Source organism: Athene cunicularia (genome assembly GCF_003259725.1).
Source record: "Athene cunicularia isolate RWA chromosome 1 unlocalized genomic scaffold, athCun1 chr1_part2, whole genome shotgun sequence".
NCBI lineage: Eukaryota > Metazoa > Chordata > Aves > Strigiformes > Strigidae > Athene > Athene cunicularia.
The window spans coordinates 31,739,479-31,751,479 of record NW_020799092.1 but is presented as its reverse complement, the minus strand read 5'-3'; positions in this window follow the sequence as shown (position 1 = coordinate 31,751,479).

Here is a 12,001-nt window from a genome sequence, read left to right as displayed (position 1 = left end):
TCAAAATATTTGACTTCTTGTAACAGAAACTCCATGTTTTGATCATCCCATCTTATGCTTTTACTTGAGACATCTGTCTGGTTTAAGCATGCTTTTTGTTTGTTTATAGTCCTTCATTTATTTTTAGCACCCTTTCCTGGAGAATGTCATATAAAATCAGTTCTTTAAGAGTACAATTGAGTAACCCACTTTCTTCATCCTGTAAATTATAATCCTTTTGGGTCATCATTGGACTCCTTCCTTTCCTTTAGCTGACATTGACATGCCTTAGTCTCAGTACAATATATATTATTGGTAAATTAAATACTTTTTTCTCTCAGAAGATAATTTGTAGGTTTCTGTGATATTCCTGTAGCTAAATTGTTTTCTTGGGGAATTATTTCATATTGTGAATAGACAACTACAACCACATTTGATAGACTGCAATTTGACAGAGAAAATCTTTGGTGTGTAGTATTAAACAAAAAATTAAAAGTTCAGCATAATATAAACTGCATATGAAAGGAGGGATGTAAACAGTGTTTGGCTATGCCAATGTGGAGATCTTGGACCCTGTTACGCTTTGTGTTGACCTGGAGATCACCCAGAACATGCTTATTCTGGAGCAGAGCAATAAGATTGAGGTAATGGACCAGGGACTCGCTCTCATGGCTGAACATACATGGTGTGTCATGTAGCCATAATGTCCAGTGCTTCTTTCTTAGCTATGGCATCCCAGCTAAGATGTGGCAGCTGATAGTGAAGTTTCTGTGGCATCTCTTGGGGCAATGTGAAACAACAGCAGCAGGGCTGTTAGGATATCTGTCAAAGTGCTGAAGCAGACTAAAAATGCTAGTCCTTTTATGCCTGGAAGATGGTTCAAAAATCTGCTCTTCATTGTTTCTCAAATGTTTGTTCACCTTCCAGTTGAGATGAGAGGTGGTATGGACCCATGGTACATTGATCTGCATGAGGATGGGGAGGCTCTATAGAGAGACTTGGATAGATTGGATCGGTGGGCCAACGTTAACAGGATGAGCTTCAACAAGGCCAAGTGCCAGGTCCTGCACTTGGGCCACAGCAGCCCCCTGCATGGCTACAGGCTTGGGGAGGTGTGGCTGGAGCTGTCTGGAATAAAAGGATCTGGGGGTTCTAACTGACAAGCAGCTGAACATGAGCCAGCAGGGTGCCTGGGTGGCCAAGAAAGCCAACGGCATCCTGGCTTGTATTAGAAATAGTGTGACCAGCAGAAGTAGGGAGGTGATAGTCCCCCTGTACTCTGCACTGGTGAGGCCACACCCTGGAGCATTGTGTCCAGTTTTGGGCACCCCAATAGGAGAGAGATATTGAGGTGCTGGAGAGAGTGCAGAGGAGGGCAATGAAGCTGGTGAAGGACCTGGAGAATAAATCCTATGAGGAGCGATTGAAGGAGCTGCGACTGCTTAGTTTGAGGCAGAGAAGGCTGACGGGAGACCTTGTCACTCTCTACAACTACCTGAAAGGACATCATAGAGAGGTTGGTGCTGGTCTCTTCTCACAGGTGATTAGTGATAGAACAAGAGGGAATGGCTTTAAACTGCAACAGGGGAGGTTCAGAGTGGACATTAGGAAAAAACTTTTCACAAGAAAGAGTGGTCAGACAGAGGAGTAGGCTGCCCAGGGAGGTGATGGAGTCACCATCCCTGGACGTGTTTAAGGGTCGTTTAGATGAGATGTTGGGGGATATGGTGTAGGGGAGAACTTTGTAGAGTAGGGCTGATGGTTGGACTTGATGATCCCAAGGGTCTTTTCCAACCTGATTGATTCTGTGATACATAACAGGTTAAGTGTGAACTGAAAGCTTGATGCAATAGCAGTTTGTCATGGAGAAGGCTGAGGTGAAATATGTGTTCAGTTAGTCCTACAGGGAGATTTTCATGTTGTTTGGAGCTTGTTTAGTTTGTCTAGTAAAGAGCTAATACTTAAGTGGATTTTAGTGGTTTTAGATTTGAAAAGTCTGATAGTAGGATTACTGCTTTTTTGATATTAATAAATGGTAGTAATGACTGAATGCTATGGTGATCCATAATTATTTTATGTAACAGGTATCAGCTTAAACTTGAAGCTGATTTATTCCACTTGTGAACTGTAGGGTATGGGAAGTTCCTTTCTGCACAGTATGGGTTATGTGTAGCCTATGGAAAGACACAGGTTGTTTGTGGAAAGTGTGAGGATAACTGCCCAGGCTGTTTTGTGTAATTATTGAAGCAGTGGTAGTTTATCACTTTGGGAAGGAAAAAAAAATAATTGTGGCTTTACATAACTCAGAATTGACTTAGTGTAAAAATGTCAAACTCACTTTATAATCTTACTCTCATCAACATTACTTTCGCTGTCAAGTATTAGACTGACCTTCCAATAACACATTCTGTGTGAGCACTTGAGGTTGACTGATGAGGTGTGGATTTTCAGCAGCAACTAGGACTAGTAGCTACATATAACTGGGCAAGAATTTGTTTAGTGATGAAACAGTAAGCAGAGGTTCATAAGCAGTGCATATGCACAGTTTTCTGTGGACTGCTGATGGTGAATTTATCACTGTTCCGGTTCACTTTATGATACTGACATCACAAAGAAATTTGATTTATCATTTTATTATTTGGCATATTATTATTATTTAAGGTCTCTGAATAAACTCAGATATGTCTGGTTTTATTACTTCTACTATGGATTTTGGTTTGAAGGGGAAAATTAAGTTAGTAAATTTTCCTTTTCTTCCTATCCCTGTCAGTTGTCTCTACCTTTTCTGCTAGACTGTCCCCAGTGTTCCCTTTATTCATTTTTTTCCTCTTTTTTAATCTTTGTTATCTGGCATCACCAGAGTACAGCAAAGAGAGTTGCTTTACATTTCTGATTAATAGAAACATGGCTTCTAGGTAGTCATATATAAGACATAACTTTGATTTTAAAAAGTAATTCTACTCTGATATGTGATTCCACAAATTACTTTATTTCCCATTAAATGTGTTAATTTTGTGAAATCATGGTTGTGTCTGGATGCTTTAGTTTTTTGTTGTTGTTGTTGTTGGGTTTTGTTGTTTTTTTTTTAAAAAAAAACCAACAAAGTTTGTCCTATCTTTGGCTGTGCGAAGTTAAGAAGAATGAGGGGTAACAGAAAGCGAGTGAGCTGGATTTTGTTTGGTTTTTGTATATAATTTATTGGCATTGTATACATATCTACAAGTCATCCCTGTGCAAAAATCTGTGGAGGCTTTTTGATTGTGCTGGTGAAACAGAGAATAGAGTTGGGATGTGATGAAATTACTAGACAGCTGTGCTGGAGTATTATCTTTGGAGATGTGTTTCCTTTGATTGCTAACACTAGTTAATGATGTAAAGGAGGAACTGTTATTCTACGTAAGATCCCGAGATGAGTTGAAGAATCTGGTGCTTAATTTTAAACAAATATTCGAAATGATGGCTCCTTAGGAGCAGTAAACACACAATCCTAGCCTTGGTACAGTTTTTTTAAAATTCATATGGGAAGTCCACTTCAAGACATGGTACCACAAACAAAGTTGCAGACCCTGTAGAGATCTGTAGTGGTGCATATTCCCTGGACTGTTGTTTAAGCCCCAAAAGCTGAGCTTTGGCAGGATCCTTAATGTGGCGAGATCTTACATTGTGATTGTTCTTGTTTTTAAAAACTAAAATATTTATTTATTTATTTATTCTGCTTGAGGCTTTGAGATAGGCAACCTGGTGATTTCTATAAGTTGCACTACTTACAGTGTAAAGACCATGATATTTGTGAGGCCTCAAACATACAATTTACTGTTTTTAAAGCAAAAGATACAGTCAGTTTGTTTAATCCTTTTGGTTTTTAAGCTTCTCTGTGGTTGGACCCCTGGATTCCCTGACTCAGGACTTCAAAACTTTCTGCTTTCTTCTGGGTGAACAGGCTATCAGTGGATTGGGATAAAATTGTTCTTAGCTTTTTGTACATGGACTTCCAAGTTTAGCTTAGATCAGCTGGTTTTCTGGCACCTTGCAGACTGCTTTTGCTTTCGATTTTTTAGCTTCCCAGCCAAGTTAGTAATACATCCTCAAATCTTTCCCCACATCTGAACTCACTTGCTGCTTCTAAAGTTGTCAAATTAGTGCTCTGTACTAAAGTGTCTCTGTAGTGCTTTTAAATTTAAGCATTAACCTGTAGCTGTGAAAAAGCCCTTTTGTGCCTGTCTATGCAAAAGATGGGCAGAATTAATACTTCACTGTTTGGTGTGAAAGTCTGAATAAAAAGCTTCTATTACTCATCCTCCTTGCCCCTCTTTTCTGGCCACAGCTAGCAACATAATCACTGATCCTTTGGACATAAGCAGAGGTTACACAGAGCAACTGGAGTGATCTAATGGCTTGCTGCTGCTGAGAGTGGCTTTCATGCATCCTGGGTCTCTTAACGGGAATTGTGTTCTTGCTGGCACTGGTGCTCCTCTGATCCTTGATGAATCACTTCAATTCACTGCACTGATAGAAAAATAACGTGTGGAAAAGGGGAAAAAGGTGAATTGCTTTTTCCTGTTCAACAGTCCGGACCAACTTACTTCAGAGGACCGGGCCAGGGAGAGACCCTGACTGCATTTCTGGGAGCTGAGGAGCACCAAGGAAGGACAGACCACCCTTGTCAGTGACTATGGGCTATTTGATCAGCATTAGTAAAGCCTTGCTCTTACTCAGCAGATGCTCAAGGCTATGTCAAGATGGGCAGGTGCAATGCTAACTACATTTATCAGGTACTTAGGTTTGGCACAGCACTTCCAGTAGATTTGCTACCTGCCTGATTTTTTCTGATTGCAGATAACTGACCTGCAGCTGTGATCAGAGCACCCAAAATCAGTATCTCAACACAGCAGGTTGGAGCCCTGAACTCTGTGCTTGTGCCTGTATGGTGAGAATATATTCTTTGGGCACAAACATGACATCTCTTTCAGAGTAGCCTATAAAAACTGGCAGCGGTCTAAACTGCACTAGGCAATTTTTTAACAGTTTTCAGCCCCTGTGGTAAAAATCCAGAGTTCAGTAATGGGACAGTAAAATGTAATTTTCCATTTCACTAAATGAGCAGTGGAATACTACTTCATACTGGGGAAAAGAAAAGAGAAGCCAGCAGTTGAAATCTTTAAGCCAAAGAAATTTAAAATTGAAAATATTTTGCTTAATATGTATGTGCTAATGCCATGATCTAGTCTAGAAGTCTCTACTTTGTAATTTTGTTTCTCAGAGGTGCAAATTAGAAGCACTTCCATAATTTCCAATACTCCATCTTTATAATCTAGGTTGAAGAATTTTATGTTTTTATCTTAACTGACATCGGCATTCCTTCTATCTGCCTCCTCTAATAAAGAGACCAAAGACCCGTTATTTTGTCAGCTATGTGTAATGCTACCAGTAACTGCTCTAACAGTGTGACCTGCAGGCTGTCAACCAGATGATCATCACTTAAATCTTTACCTCATTTTACCACACGAGCTTAGTCTACCGTACTTTGCCATACTGCTGGTATTAAACTGCTGGAATTGACCATGTTCACTCTGTGGATTGAAGCAAAGGTTTTTACTTCCCTGCCTGCAGCTCTAGAATTCTGGTGTCTGTTCGGCATATGCTGGGACCATATGTGAGAAAGGGAGGTGTTAGCTTTTCCCTTCTCTCTGTGTGTAACCTGGGAAGCTGCGGGTGATGCCTTGCGTATGCGTGGGGAGTACCAGCGCAGGCCACGTGTGATCAGAGCCTGCTGAAGTTCTGTGCTGCAGCCGTATAGATGGCTAGTTGAGTCCTATCCTACACTCGCCTTCCTTGCTGAGTGTTGTGTTTTAAAATCATTCATATGTTCAAGGGTGGTTTGTTGGGGGTTTTAAGTTCCTTAAACTCCATTTCAAACTACAGTCTTAACGTTAACTGCATGCTGCTCACTTAGGAATATAGAAGTGGCTGAGAAATCAATCTGTAACGATTCAAAGTAGACATCCTTCAGAGTTCCTTTTTGTCTTATGAAGTATTATATATGGACGTACGGCAATAAAGGACATTTTTCTTTAACTGAGATGGCAGTGCAGAAGAGGAAATGAGTTTTGGAGCTGGGAGGGGGAGGAGGATGGTGGGGGCATGAAGCTGCTTCAGCAGGCGTTGTTGAAAGAAGTGTCTGTCCCCTGCTCCGAGACTCACTGAAGTAGTCATCCGTTTGCTTAGCAGGTTGCAGGCACTTAATGAAGAAAATTCACAAAGGTGTGAAAGAACCATTACAGTGTCATTAGCAATGAAACTCGCTCACTGGGGGAACTAGGGATGCGGCTTTGGAACTGTCCGCTAAAGTCTTGAAATTATTTTCACCTCATCCCAGCCTGATGCCACCGCTGGAGGAGCACGGAGGAGCTTTTTAGTTTTGACTCTTTGGTTGACTAGTTGTCAAAATACTCAGGTTTTTTGGTGTTTTGTTTTGTTTTTTTTCTTAAATAGAGGGCACATTTTCTGAGTAGGTATACATTCCCTTGTTTATAAGCAGGTGGAATATGAGAAATACGGCTTCTGACAGTAGAGACCAAAATATAATGAATGTGTTCTCACAGGGCAAAAGAGAACACTTAAGGGATGGGGCTGTCATTTGTGTGAATGTGTGCTTATTTCTTCCATTCTATTTTTGTGCAGGCTTCGAGGTGTACCCATGTGTTATGTGTAAGATTTTTTTCCTTTAGAGCTCACGTAGCTTACCAGAGTATTAATGATTGATACATTTTGTTTGTTACACAGCTCTTAATTCCAGGAGATGCATAGATGCACCATGGTTGCTTTTTTTTTTTTAAATTAACTAAACTTGTACAATCTAATAAGCAGGCAAGCTACCTCAAGTATTACTGATTAAATGTCTTTGATTTCCCTACACTACCAGGCTTAAGTGCAAATAATGCTTGGAAAAGTATGTACTAAAGCTTTTTTCAAATAGATCTTACAAATAATTCGACAAGAAAATATATCTCTCTGCACCATGGAAACTCTTGACTTCCATCAGTGAAAATTACAAAATTATTATAATTATCTGGAACTTTCTGGCTGTGCCATAAGAGAGTGATAGTGTCACCTCACTCGTGATTTTATTTTCAAGCTGATCGTGGGCTTTATAGACAAGAACATATTCCTGTCATACAGTGGACTAATGTAAATGTGCATGTGCATGTATCCAACTATCTCTTATAACTCCTGAAATTTGCAATAATTGAGAAATGTCTGTTTCACATCTTGGCAAAAAAATGCATGTCTGTTCTCAAGTTAGATTAGATCTCAATGAAAAGATTCTAATATTCTTAACAATCCCCTACATTCATAAATGAAGAACTTAATAGAAATATTTTTGTGGGAGGGAGCCATGATAAAAAAAAGATAATTTTGATAAAAAAGATGATGGATGTCTTCCTGCGAGAGTATGGGAATGGGAGAAACTATGAAAGTCTAGGAAAAGTGGCGCATCACAGAATAATGTCTTTTATATATATATATGTATATAATTTTTTTTTTTATATTTTTGAGTTTTGGGCAGGACCTAAACATGAAAGGACATATATCCCAGAGGATTATAAATTCTAAAAATTTCTTTGAATCATTGGTACTTCTGAAATTGTTGAAAGTTATGTTTGCCGAGATTCAGTATGTTGCACATTCAACTTTCATGTTCTATGCCTCTCCCATTATATCTGAAGCTGGGGAGGGCAGGGCAGTCAGGGCCTGGTAATTATATTAAAACAAAATCATTGCTGATCTATGTTGGTTAGGAACTATCTAAAAGTCTTTGAAGTTAATGGAAAGAATCTCACTGGCTGTATACTTTGGATAGATGCTTCAGTTATTTATTGCCTGCTTACTCACATCCATTACAGGGCCAAGAATGTCCTGTTGGCACTTAACATAGTGTAAAATTATAGTCTTTTTTCAGAATAGGGTTGTTCTTCGATATAGGTGTGTTGGAATCTATAAAGATTTTGAAAATATGGTTTAATATGAACCTTTGAAGTATCAGGAGGGACTTTGTGCACTTTTTCTATAATGGTATAAATTATTTATTAGTAAACTGTAATAAAATCAGAGTCTTTAGGCTATAAAAGCAATGCTTGTCATGTGCTGGTTCTAGAAACTTTTATCTGTTAACTATGTTTTTGTTAGTGTTCTTCCACCACAAGAGAAGGTTATATCTGTTACAAAGAAATGTGAGCTACAGCTAAAACTGAAAAGATGGAAAAAAATAAGGAAAAAAAAAGCTTGGGCAACTGTTGATAGATCAGGGATGATCCCTATGAAATGTCCCTATGACTTAATTTAAAAAAAATATTTTGGGCAGCTCTTTTTTTTTTTTTATTTCCCCTCCTATCACATGTGGGAAGATTTGATGTTCATATGTGGTTCCTATGGTGCATGATCATGATTTGATTATCTCCCTGTCTCATTTGCATTTTTTTTCTCTACTTTGTGAGATTTGGATTTTTAGTTATTTATCATTTTATCTTTTGGTGGTGTGTTCTTTTCCTCACTTTAGTTATTATTTTATTAATCTTCTTATAGAGAATGAAGAATTTGTGGTTTGAAAGAGTAGAAAGGGAAAAAAAGAAGGTTCAATTTGGGGAGATACCCTGATGATCAAGGAGAGATGGGATCTGTGAACCGTGGAAGATAAGAACTCAGAAAACTATGAAATTCATAATCCTGCTGTATGTAGAATGAATATGGTATCGTTAGACACATCTGCTTTCCAGTCATAAACTAAAAGCACATTTTAGCAAATCATTATTCAGTAAGTAAAGAAAAGTTTAAAAAGAAATAATCTATCTGGTGATAAAGAATTTAAAATATTTCTAAAGACAATACATTTTATGCATTATAAGTGGGTTCAAGTGTCATATTTGTGATTCTGTAGAAGTGAACATCAACAGCATATCTTTATTCATATAGGTTTAGATATTAAATAATTTCTTGCAATTTAAAACATGTGCCTTGTGATTGAGACTACTTTGCAAGCAACATGAAAAACATTCTTTTGTAGATGTCAGTCTTCAACAAAATGTTGTTTACACCATGAATCAAATATGCAGCATTAAAATGCATTATAGGTGTATTACTGACTCTCATTATATGACAGAAGTGTGTTGGTGAAATTAACAGCAACAAAAAAGACAAAAATTTTCTTACCTCTCAGTTGGAAGGTAGCAGCTGTTTGTGTAATTCCACAGAGGGGTAACAATGACCAACTGACTTGCACGTTTTAAAGAAAAAATGATATCAAATCCTTTGAGGATGCCATATGTTCTGTGCTTTGAGACAGGCTGCGTACAGTATCATAGCAATTAGGCAGACTGGAGACTCTGCTAAAATTTTATCCAAAATGCCAGCAGAGAAGAATTTCTTGTGGCTTTTTAATTGTGAAAAGCGACATGCTCCTGTTATTTATTACAAAATAAGTTAGTTAAAGCACAGATTTTTATTTTCTGTCCTTTCCCATAGAGAGCTATATATAAGTAAGCTGGTTTGATGTTGGGTGTTTTTTGTTTGGGGGGTTTGCTTGTTTGTTTAAATTAGGGTTGATTTATTTTTTTTTTTAATTATAGTTATTACCCTTTTGCTTACAGAGACTGTGAAATAATGTTGCTTAGAATAAGGTGAACTTCTTTTGTCATTTGTGAACGAGGTATGAAGGATGCTAAGTACGTTAAAACTGCCTTAGTAATTACCATTGGGAGTTGGACTATTCGGATGATTACTGGATCCAGCTATCTGTTGTGTAGTTTGGTATTGAACTTCTGTAGTTTGATGTAACTTCTTGCCAGACCTATTCTGATTTAAAAAAAAAAAAAAAAGCCTGTATTGACTCTTTTACCAAACTGGGCATAATCTGTGCTGATATTTTGGAGATAAGTCACTCACCAAACTTTGGCTAGCTAAAAGCAAGAGGCTTGTATCTCAAAAGATGTATTTGGAGCCATTGGGAAGCAGAAAGGCCTATTAGCTGAAATTACTACAAAGATGTTTTCGGTCTGTGCAACACAGTCTCCAGAGACCTGCCATGACATAGAACCCTTCCTTAACAAGCTGAGAGATGGTTTCTCTACAGATACACATATATACTCCAAGCTACTATATCTGTTTTGAAGCAAGGTCTTGTCTGCTGTGCAGGTCATATTATTTCTTTGCCTGATAACTGACAGCATGATCCACAGTGGCACTTGACTGTTTTTCCAGTGTCTTGGTTCTGTCTGGCAATTTACAAAGAGCCTGCCTCACCCTTTAGGCATTTTGGCATTCAGCTTTTCTTTTATTTAAAGCACGTTCCTTGTAAACGTGCAAAAAAGGTCCCCAGAGCTTTATAATTCCTGCTCATGGTGCTTTCTAATGCAGTATTGCCGTATCAAGTACTGTGGTTCCCAGGTCCCCTTGTAGTGCCTTTCCTTCCCACCTCTACTCCCTGGGCCCTCATCCAGAAAGCATTGAATCCCCAAATTGATCTCTGAAGTCAATAGAATTATTGAGGTTTACTGTTGTGTGATGAAGTTAAGTACTAGGGAGAGAGCCATATAACCAAAGGCTTGCATAAGAGGCCGTTCAAAACTACAGGCATGCAGTGTTGAAGGGTTTAAATTCTGGGATTTCATGATCTGTTACATCTAATATCAGCAAGAGCAGAGGAAGGAATGAAAGATCCCCTGTTTGTCTGTGACACAATGAAAGAACAGAAAACTTTGAATCAGTATTGGCCATCCAAGCCTAAAGGCTGTACAATTTGAAGGGTTATTTATGTATTTGAAAATAATAAGAAAAAAATCTTCCTGAATGTTTTAGGATTTGGGTTTTTTGGAGGGTTGGTGTTTTTTTTCTTCATAGAGACAAATGTTTGAAGCTGTGAAGCTTGCCATCACATAACTAGTATTGATCAATATAAATTAACAAGTTAATCATAAGTAAAGAGGTCAGAGTTGTGTGGTGAATACAGTGTTAAATATATCTCTGTAGTTTATCATGCTTGTTCCGGTAAGTTGAGGTACATGTACATGTTTACATACACCTCAGAAGTTGAGTAAATAACGCTGAATTTAAAAGAACTATACATTAATTCTGTTGTGTGTGAGGTTTTTTTTGAAGAAGCATCAAGTAATTTTTGTAATGTATGTTATAATAGTGTAATTTTTTATGTGAGCCTGATATTATACGCCTAGGTATTTACCTGGTATAAAGGGAGGAAAGGAAAGCTCCTTCCCTTTATTTATATGTTGGGAGCTTCTACATTTTCTTTCCTGCTCATCAGACGTTATGAACATTGACGTTTCTGGAAAAGCCACAGACTGTCAGTGACTCGGGACATGTGATGCTCTCTGGATCTGTCTCTATGGCTGTGGTATCAATTCTTCAGAGCTCCTAACAGCCAATCAGGGTGAATCAAGAAATCTGCGATTAATGGCCATTCCCTTGAAATGCTTTTGCTGCTGCTGCAGAAAAAAAGACAGGGATTCAGGCAGGCCTCGAGTGCTCCATTGCTATTGCCTGCTTTAATGAACCATGGCAACCATGAGGAGAGGATCCTGGGGCATCTCAGCTTTGAGGATGCCATCTGCCACATCTCAGCCAAAAAAGCCCTTGTCTCCCTGTGTCCAGCGGGAAGGTGGCCACAGGAGGTGTTTGCTCGTGAGGAAAAATGCAGTCCCAGAGGCAGGGGGGGGAGATAAAGATCCTCACTGGAGTGGGGGCATTGTGAAGTGAGAGGATTGCTTAGCAAAGGGATTTCTTTCCTCTGAAGGAAAGAGTATTGCTGTTTGTCTCTATAATGTGATGGTGGACTGTGTGATGGTAGACTGTCTCCTTCACTTTTTACTTAAGGTGTTATATGTTGTCAGTCATTTTGCATTCTCTGAAAACTGCATGCAGTCACTTCTTACTCCAAGTCATAGACCCAAAGCAATGCGGGGCAATCTGGTAAAAAGGATTAAGTGTAGGTATTGTAATATCTTCTTTGTTA